This window comes from Pinus tabuliformis, chromosome 5_2 (genome assembly GCF_031772625.1).
Source record: "Pinus tabuliformis cultivar Carrire ecotype Pingquan chromosome 5_2, CPIR1, whole genome shotgun sequence".
NCBI lineage: Eukaryota > Viridiplantae > Streptophyta > Pinopsida > Pinales > Pinaceae > Pinus > Pinus tabuliformis.
Window position 1 is genome coordinate 302710357 of NC_142306.1, and position 8294 is coordinate 302718650.

An 8294-nucleotide genomic window follows, 5' to 3' on the forward strand; every position below is an offset into this window, starting at 1 on the left:
AGAAAAGGTATGCATACTTTAAGTGTAGAAAATCCTATAGATTCACAAGCTCATGCAATGTACTAAAGCACAAGACAAGAATCTAATTATACTATGAACCAATGGAAGCCAATAGGTTGATGACAATATGAACAAGAAGAAGATAAATCAATGACAAATAACACAAGATGTATCTGGGAAAAGGCACTGCTCAAAAGCCAGCTATCTATATTGCATATATCAGAAATATGAGTGAAGATACAAAGCTTGTTTTCACTAGAAAAATTCCACACAAGTATGCTCAACTCTCTCAGCTCACAAGCTAGCTCAAGCTAAATCCTTAGCTTATTCCGCATCTCTCCAAGCCCCTAATATCTTATGTAATTCCTAGATGAATAGCTTGTATTTAAAGGGAATTCATGCTTCCAAAACTGCACAATCCAAACATAGGATCAATCTCTGATGCATGCATGATATTTACACTCCATTAAATAATACCACTGATAGTACATTGTCCCTGCACTCTAGTCTCAACTGGGTCTTTCTCAGAATTTACATGCATGAGTTTCTCATGAGGGAACCTTCAGTTAACTGGAGTAGCACTAGTGGATGCATTAGTGCACCAATTGAATGTTATTCCTCTATTAGTTCCAAAAACAATTTGGAAATAATTTAATTGAACTTAAATCGATAAACTGAGTGATCTAATTTCCAACTCAATTTAAACTCATATTGGACCCCTAAAACTTAGGGAGAACATATACATGACTACAGAAAGACTTCCAACTCGAAATTCCTACGCTAATTAAGTTAATTAAATATAATTAACCATTTACAAGTTGCTATGAGAATAGAATTTGATTTTAATTCTCAGTTTAATTCAAGGACAAATTAAATTGGAATTTCTTGTTGCCATTTCTCAACACTCCCTCTCAACAAGAAAGGGATTATCAGCTACCCCGATCTTGTCTCTATGAAACTCGAATTTACATCTTGACAATGCCTTTGTCAAAATGTCATCATATTTCTCCTCTGTGGGAATGTACTCTAACAACATAATCCACCTCAATACACAATCTATGAGATGATGATATCAGATATCAATATGCTTGGAATGATCATGAAAAAATGGATTTTCAGAGAGTTTGATACAACTTTGATTATTGCAGTAAATCATAGTTGGATCCATCTGCTGACCAAACAAACCAACCAAGATCTTCCTCATTCAGATGGCCTCACATGCCGCCTGACTCACAACCATGTACTCTGCCTCTACTAAATTGATTGCAACCGATCTCTGTTTCCTACTGTACCAAGAAATTGTCGCTGACCCAATACTGAATATCCCTCCTGATGTGTTTTTTCTGGTCGGATGGACTCCCTGCCCAATCTACATTTGTGAAGCCTTGAAGCTTCACTCCCTCTGTCCTTCTGTACCATAATCCATACTAAGAAGTGCCCCTGAGGTATCTCAACACATGATTTTCCACCTTCCAATATAGCTTGGTAGGCCTAACCATCACTTGGCTAAGCTGGTTACCTTCATAGCACATATCCGGCTGTGTGTTCACCAAGTACATGAGTGAACCCACAAGATTCCTGTAAACAATAGCTTCCACTACTTCCCCTGAAGTAGCATCCTCCTTCCTCTAGTTACCTGTTAGAGGAGTCTCCATGGGTTTGATTCTCTCCATGCAGAATATCCTGAGAATCTCATTGGCATACTTGCCCTGAGACATAAACAACTACCCATCTCCTTACCATACCTCCATGCCAAGAAAGTAATGCATGAGCCCCATGTACTTCATCTCAAACTCTCTTGAAAGGTCCTCCTTGTAATACTTGATCAATTAATCATCACCTATCAGTATGAGATCATCAACATAAAGTACAATGATCAACAATTTTCCTTCCACCACTATGTGGTACATGTTAGGATCCGCTTCACTCTTTGTGAAGCCCAATCTAGTGAAGTAGATATCTATCATGGTGTAACAAGAATGAGGTGCTTGCTTCAACCCATACAACGCTCTTTTGAGCCGACACACATGCAATTCACGGTCAAAGGTCTCAAAACCTTTAGGCTGCTCTATGTACACCTCTTCCTCAATCATGCCATTAAGGAAGGCTGTATTCACCTCCATATGATGTATCTTCCAACCCATCTATGCTGGTAGTGCCAATATAGATTTGATTGAAGAGTACCTTGCAATAGGAGAAAAGTTATCATCATAGTCAATCCCCTCTATTTGTGAAAATCCATGGGCCAAAATTATAGCCTTATGATTCTCCACACTACCATCTGTAGCTTACTTTACCTTGTAAAGACAATGATAGCTCACCACTGACTTATCCTCCGGTCTCGGGACCACATCCCAAACACTGTTACGAAGTATGGATTCATACTCCTCCACCATGGCATCAACTCAAACCGGATGTTGTACTGCTTCCTTAAAGGAAGATGGCTCTCTCACAACACATTCACCCATAAGAGTCATGTATCCAATGTATCTCTCAGGTGACCTCCTCTACTTGTGCTGAGAAGTGGGTGCTCCCACATTCTTCCGTGCATCATCCAATAATCTGTCAACTTCTTTGCTGTGCTTTCTTCCCTCTCTAGAAGATTCTGCTCGAGTGGATGTCTCCACTCCCAGATCCTCTACATGTGGCTTATCCACATCAATTTGAGGCTTCTCAACCTTAGGAGCTAAAAAATCCTCATCCGCATGTAGCTCAAGTTACCTCTCAAGGGAAACTCACATGACCTTCTCCTCATTGAATCTAACATCCATGTGAACCACTATCATCCTGCTGGTTGGAAAGTACATCCGATAGTTGTGAGGTGTATCAGTGTACCCCAAAAATATCCCCAACTCTACTGTCAGATCAAGCTTTTTCCATGCATCTTTGGTCACATGGAAATATACCGATGACCAAAAAATCCTAATGTGACCAACATCCAGCCTCCTCTAGTGTCTTCATCTCTAGTATCCGATGTGGGCTATGGTTCTGAACATAAACCATTGTGTTGCATTCCTAAACCTAAAAGTGTAGTGGTAGGCCCTGATCATGCAACATCGCCCTTACTTCCCCTACTATGCTTCTGTTCTTCCTCTCGACCAACCCATTCTGTTGAGGGTTATGGGATTCCCTCAACTCCCGTTTAATCCCTTCTGCTGCACAGAAGTTATAAACTCGTTTGAGACCTACTCACCACCATTATCACTCCATAGAGATTTAACCTTCTTGCCCGACTCTTTCTCCACCAATGCTTTAAACTCACAAAACTTTGTGAAAGTTTAATGCTTTTTCTGCATGGAAAATATCCAACATTTATGAGAATAATCATCAACAAATATAACATAATACTTGTGTTTGGCCATGGATGTTGTCAAGAATGGTCCACACACATCTGAATGGACTCGCTCTAGAATAGTCTCTGCTCGGCTGTCCCTATCGTGAAAGGAAGGCTTGGTGTATTTTCCCAAAGTACACCCCTTGCATGTATCAACTTGCTCAAGTTTACTTTTGGGAAGACCGGTAGAGATCTATTGCAATATATTCAAATCCCCATGATGCAAATGGCCCAATCGCCTATGCCAAAACTTGCCAATGTCTCAACTCTTCTCCCTTTATGCTTTTGTGCTCAAATAAACACACTCCTCTACCTCCAACTTATAGAAATTCTTCACCCGAATCCCCATCTTCTTTACTTGACCCGTGGCTATGTGTCGAAGGAATTCTTTTCCTTTCAAGAAGATCAAATCGTAGCCTCTATCTTTAAGCATGGCAATAGATACCAAGCTTTTCTTCAGCCCGGACACATACATAACATTCTTTAAGGTGAGTGGATCTCCATGCTCCCTCTAAAAGGTAATCATGCCCAATCCAGTATTTTATGAAACCAGCTCAAGAAAAAGATAGAAAAGATAGATCAACGCCTTAGAATTCAGCCTCTTTGAGGGGGAAACCTCCTTTACATTACATAAATGAACAATTCTTGGATGATACAAATGAAAAGACCTCCTTTCCATATATAGGTGTCTAAGGGGTCATAACATAATTAGAGCCAACATAACAATAATAATGTAAGGGCATAATAATAACAATAGTGGGCTTCTATGTGGCACAATAACAAAAATATGGGCACTACATGGGTACATCAATATAATAAGTGGGTTGTACTAATAACAATAAGGGGTTACACTAGTAGTATAGGGGTCTAACATGCCCCTCTCCTTCAAAAAGCGTTGTCCTCAACGCTTGAGTAGTTCTTGATGCTTTTGTATAAAATTCTTGTCCTCCCATGTGGAATCTTCAGCGGGGAAGTTCTTCCACTTGATGAGATAGTCTGAAATTGATCGATTTCATAGCTGTCGGGTTCTTGTTTCTGTGACTGCTTCAAGTTCCAATATGATTTTTCCTTCCTCTTCAATTTCTGGCAATATTGTTTGAATTGGGATATTTTGCAGCTTTTGAATAAGTGGACACACTTCTTCGTCCTTCTTCCATTCATCCCTTGCTTCGTTTATCTAATTTGGTTGGATAATAGAAATAGCACAAAACAATGCTTCCACAGCCTCATCCTTGAAGAGTCTTCCCATTCGGTAAGGTCGCCATTTTTTAAGTGCGTGTAGTATTTTCAACATTTCCTTCTCATAATTAGCTTGCTTGAGATGTAGCAGTAAAACTACCCAATCACCTACATCAAAACATTTTTCACTATGATGTTGATCTACCTGTTGTTTCATTTCATTTTGCACTGAAGTGGCACTATCCTTTAAAAGTTGGAGAACTTGTTGTTGATGCTCGATGTGATCTTTCTCTGCTTGAACCTTTTTCTTCTTGATATATCCTTCTATCTCTAGAGTTTGAGGAGTGGTAATTTCTTCCAATCCTTTACAAGATATGGTCGGATTCATTTCTTGATGCTCGATGTGATCTTTCACTTCTTGAACATTTTTCTTCTTGATATGTCCTTCTATCTTGATAGTTTGAGGAGTGGTAATTTCGACCAATGAATTACAAGATATGGTTGGATTCATTTCTTCTTTCTCGATGTAATCTTTCACTTCTTGCACCTTTTTCTTCTTGATATGTCCTTCTATCTTGAGAGTTTTAAGAGTGGTAATTCTTGCCAATCCTTTACAAGATATGGCCTGATTAATTTATTCTTTCTCTGGGATGGGGTCCTGGCGTATATCATCTTATTTTGATGTTTCTTGATCCTTTTCTTCCTCCTCTTCATATTCTATGTAAAATAATTTCTTCTCAGCACACTTATGATCTTTAGTGCATTTGCTATCACAATTGTAACAAAGCCCTTTTTCTCTTTTTTCTTCCAATTGTTGTGGTGTAAACCTTGTAGGTTGTGGAAGGTTGGGAGAAACAACACTTCCATCTTTATAGTTGTGAGGGGTATGCTTCTTGGTTTCCATAATTTTGCTTTCTAGTATGTCACAAAGCCCTTTTACTCTTTCCAATTGTTGTGGTGTTACTCTAAAGAAGGTGTTTCTCTTTGTATCCTCTGTACTTTCAGATCTTTAAGTTCTGAAATTGTGATCTGTAGTAGCCCTCTGCGTCCTCTTTCCAATGCCACTAGTCTGATCCAAATTGGATTCTCCAAGAAAGAGTTATGCACAATCTCCCAAGATGACCTGATTATAGACTGGTTCAGTAGAGCGAACTTTTACGACGTGCCACGAGTCACTGTTTCAACCTTTGGATCTAAAAAATGCATACAAGAAACTAAAGTCCGTCCTCTTTCTATAACTTCTTACGAAATTTCAATCCGATCCCCAGAGAGAAAGTTATGACGATTTTCCCCAGGTAACCTGTTTGGAATGTAATTCAGGAGTCTTCAAAAAGACCAACTTCCTCAGATCATATCTCCGCAAATATAGCGCGAAAAGATCTAAAATTCGGACCCGAGGTTCAGCGCAATTTCGTATCAAATGGGTTTTTTTTGCAACTTCTGAAACGTCGCAGAAATAAAGTTATAGCTAAAATTCCACGATGACCTGTTTGGAGCAGCGAAACCCTAGAATCCAAAGCTCTGATACCAAATGTTATGAAACCAGCTCAAGAAAAAGATAGAAAAGATAGATCAACGCCTTAGAATTCAGCCTCTTCGAGGGGGCAACCTCCTTTACATTACATAAATGAACAATTCTTGGATGATACAAATGAAAAGACCTCCTTTCTATATATAGGTGTCTAAGGGGTCATAACATAATCAGATCCGACATAACAATAATAATGTAAGGGAACAATAATAACAATAGTGGGCTTCTATGTGGCACAATAAAAACAATATGGGCACTACATGGGTACATCAATATAATAAGTGGGTTGTACTAATAACAATAAGGGGTTACACTAGTAGTATAGGGGCCTAACACAGTAAAACTATACTTCCCATTGTCACCCATCTTGATATGCATATGGAGATATTTCTCCTCCAGGTCACTAAATAACTCTTTGTTTCCAGTCATGTGGAATGAAGCTCCACTATCTAAGTAGCATACATTTCCCATCATTGATGAAACCATGCATGTAATGAGGGAAAATTCCAATTCAAATTGAGAGACCAAAGCCTCACCCACCGCTCCTCTTGAGGACTTCTTCTTGCACTTCTTGAGTGGAAAATTTGTAGCAAAATCAATTAGCTCATGTAAATGAAAGCACATAACTTTTGTCATGTAATTCTTCTTAGCTCCATGATAAGAATCTGATTTGGAATGGGAATCTTCCCTTTCCCCTTCTTCGCCTTAATTGCTAGGCACAGTTCTCTTCATCATCAGTCTTTGATGAAGATCCATCCCTAGTGTTCCTCCTGATCTCCTCCTACATCAAATCCGACCACAGCGGTTCCCAATTCAGAAGCTTCCCCTGACCATTGAAAAAGTCCTCATAACTATGCCAACTCTTTGGGAGTCCTAGAAGAGCAAGAATCACCATATCATCCTTGACAACCATGATTCCAACACTTCCAAGTTAATCACGACACTGAGTGAACTTGGTCAAGTATTTTGGAATTGTCTCACCTTTCTCCATTTTGATTTTTCAAGTTTGTCCTTCAATGCCAATTTCCTTTGGTCACTTCTGTTCTGATACAAGTCCGTCAATGCTTTCCACATAGCATACAGAGTTTCCTTGCCATGGAGACTCAAGACAATGTGGTCTCGAACTCCCTCAAGGATTATCCGCCTCGCCTTCACCACAAACTTCTTCCATTCGACCAAATTGTGTCCATCCGATGCTGTTGGCTTAGGAATTTATTGATCAATGAATTCCTTCAAGCCATTATCCTCTAGCACAACCTCCATTTTGTCCCTCCGGGCTATAAAATTTGAGCTTCCTTCTAAGGCATACTTGAGTCGTAAACCTTAGAACGCCATCTACCGAGCTTGAAGTATGTATTACAAATTCAAATTTCACCTATAACCCTAAACTCAAAACTTCAAAATCTCCTATAATATACTGTCTTCAACTCTGATACCTTGTAGAAAATCCTATAGACTCACAAGCTCATGCAATGTACTAAAGCATAGGACAATAATCTACTTATACTATCAATAAGCGGAAGCCAATAGATTGATGAAAACAATATGAACAAGAAGAAGATAAATCAATGACACATAACACAAGATGTACATGGGGAAATCCACTGCTCAAAAACCCGCTATCTGTATTGCATATATCAGAAATATTAGTGAAGATACAAAGCTTTTTTTCACTAAAACAATTCTGCACAAGTATGCTCAACTCTCTTAGCTCACAAGCTAGCTCAAGCCAAATCCTTAGCTTATTTCGCAGCTCTCTAAGCCCCTAATCTCTTGCATAATTCCTAAGATGAATAGTCTGTATTTAAAGGGAATTCATACTTCCAAAACTACGCAATCCAAACGTAGGATCAATCTCTTATGCATGCATGATATTTACACTCTAGTAAATAACACCACTGATAGTACATTGTCCCTGCACTCTAGTCTCAACTGGGTCTTTCTCAGAATCGACATGCATGAGTTTCTCATGAGGGAATATTTAGTTAACTGGTGTAGCACTAGTGGATGCATTAGTGCGCCAACTGAATGTTAGTCCTCTACTAGTTCCAAAAACAATTTGTAAATAATTGAATTGAACTTAACTCAGTAAACTGAGTGATATAATTTCCAACTCAATTTAAACTCATACTAGACCACTAAAACTTAGGAAGAACATATACATGACTACAGAAAGACTTCCAACTCGAAATTCCTAAGCTAATTAAGTTAATTAAACTTAATTAACTATTTACAAGTTGCTATGAGAAT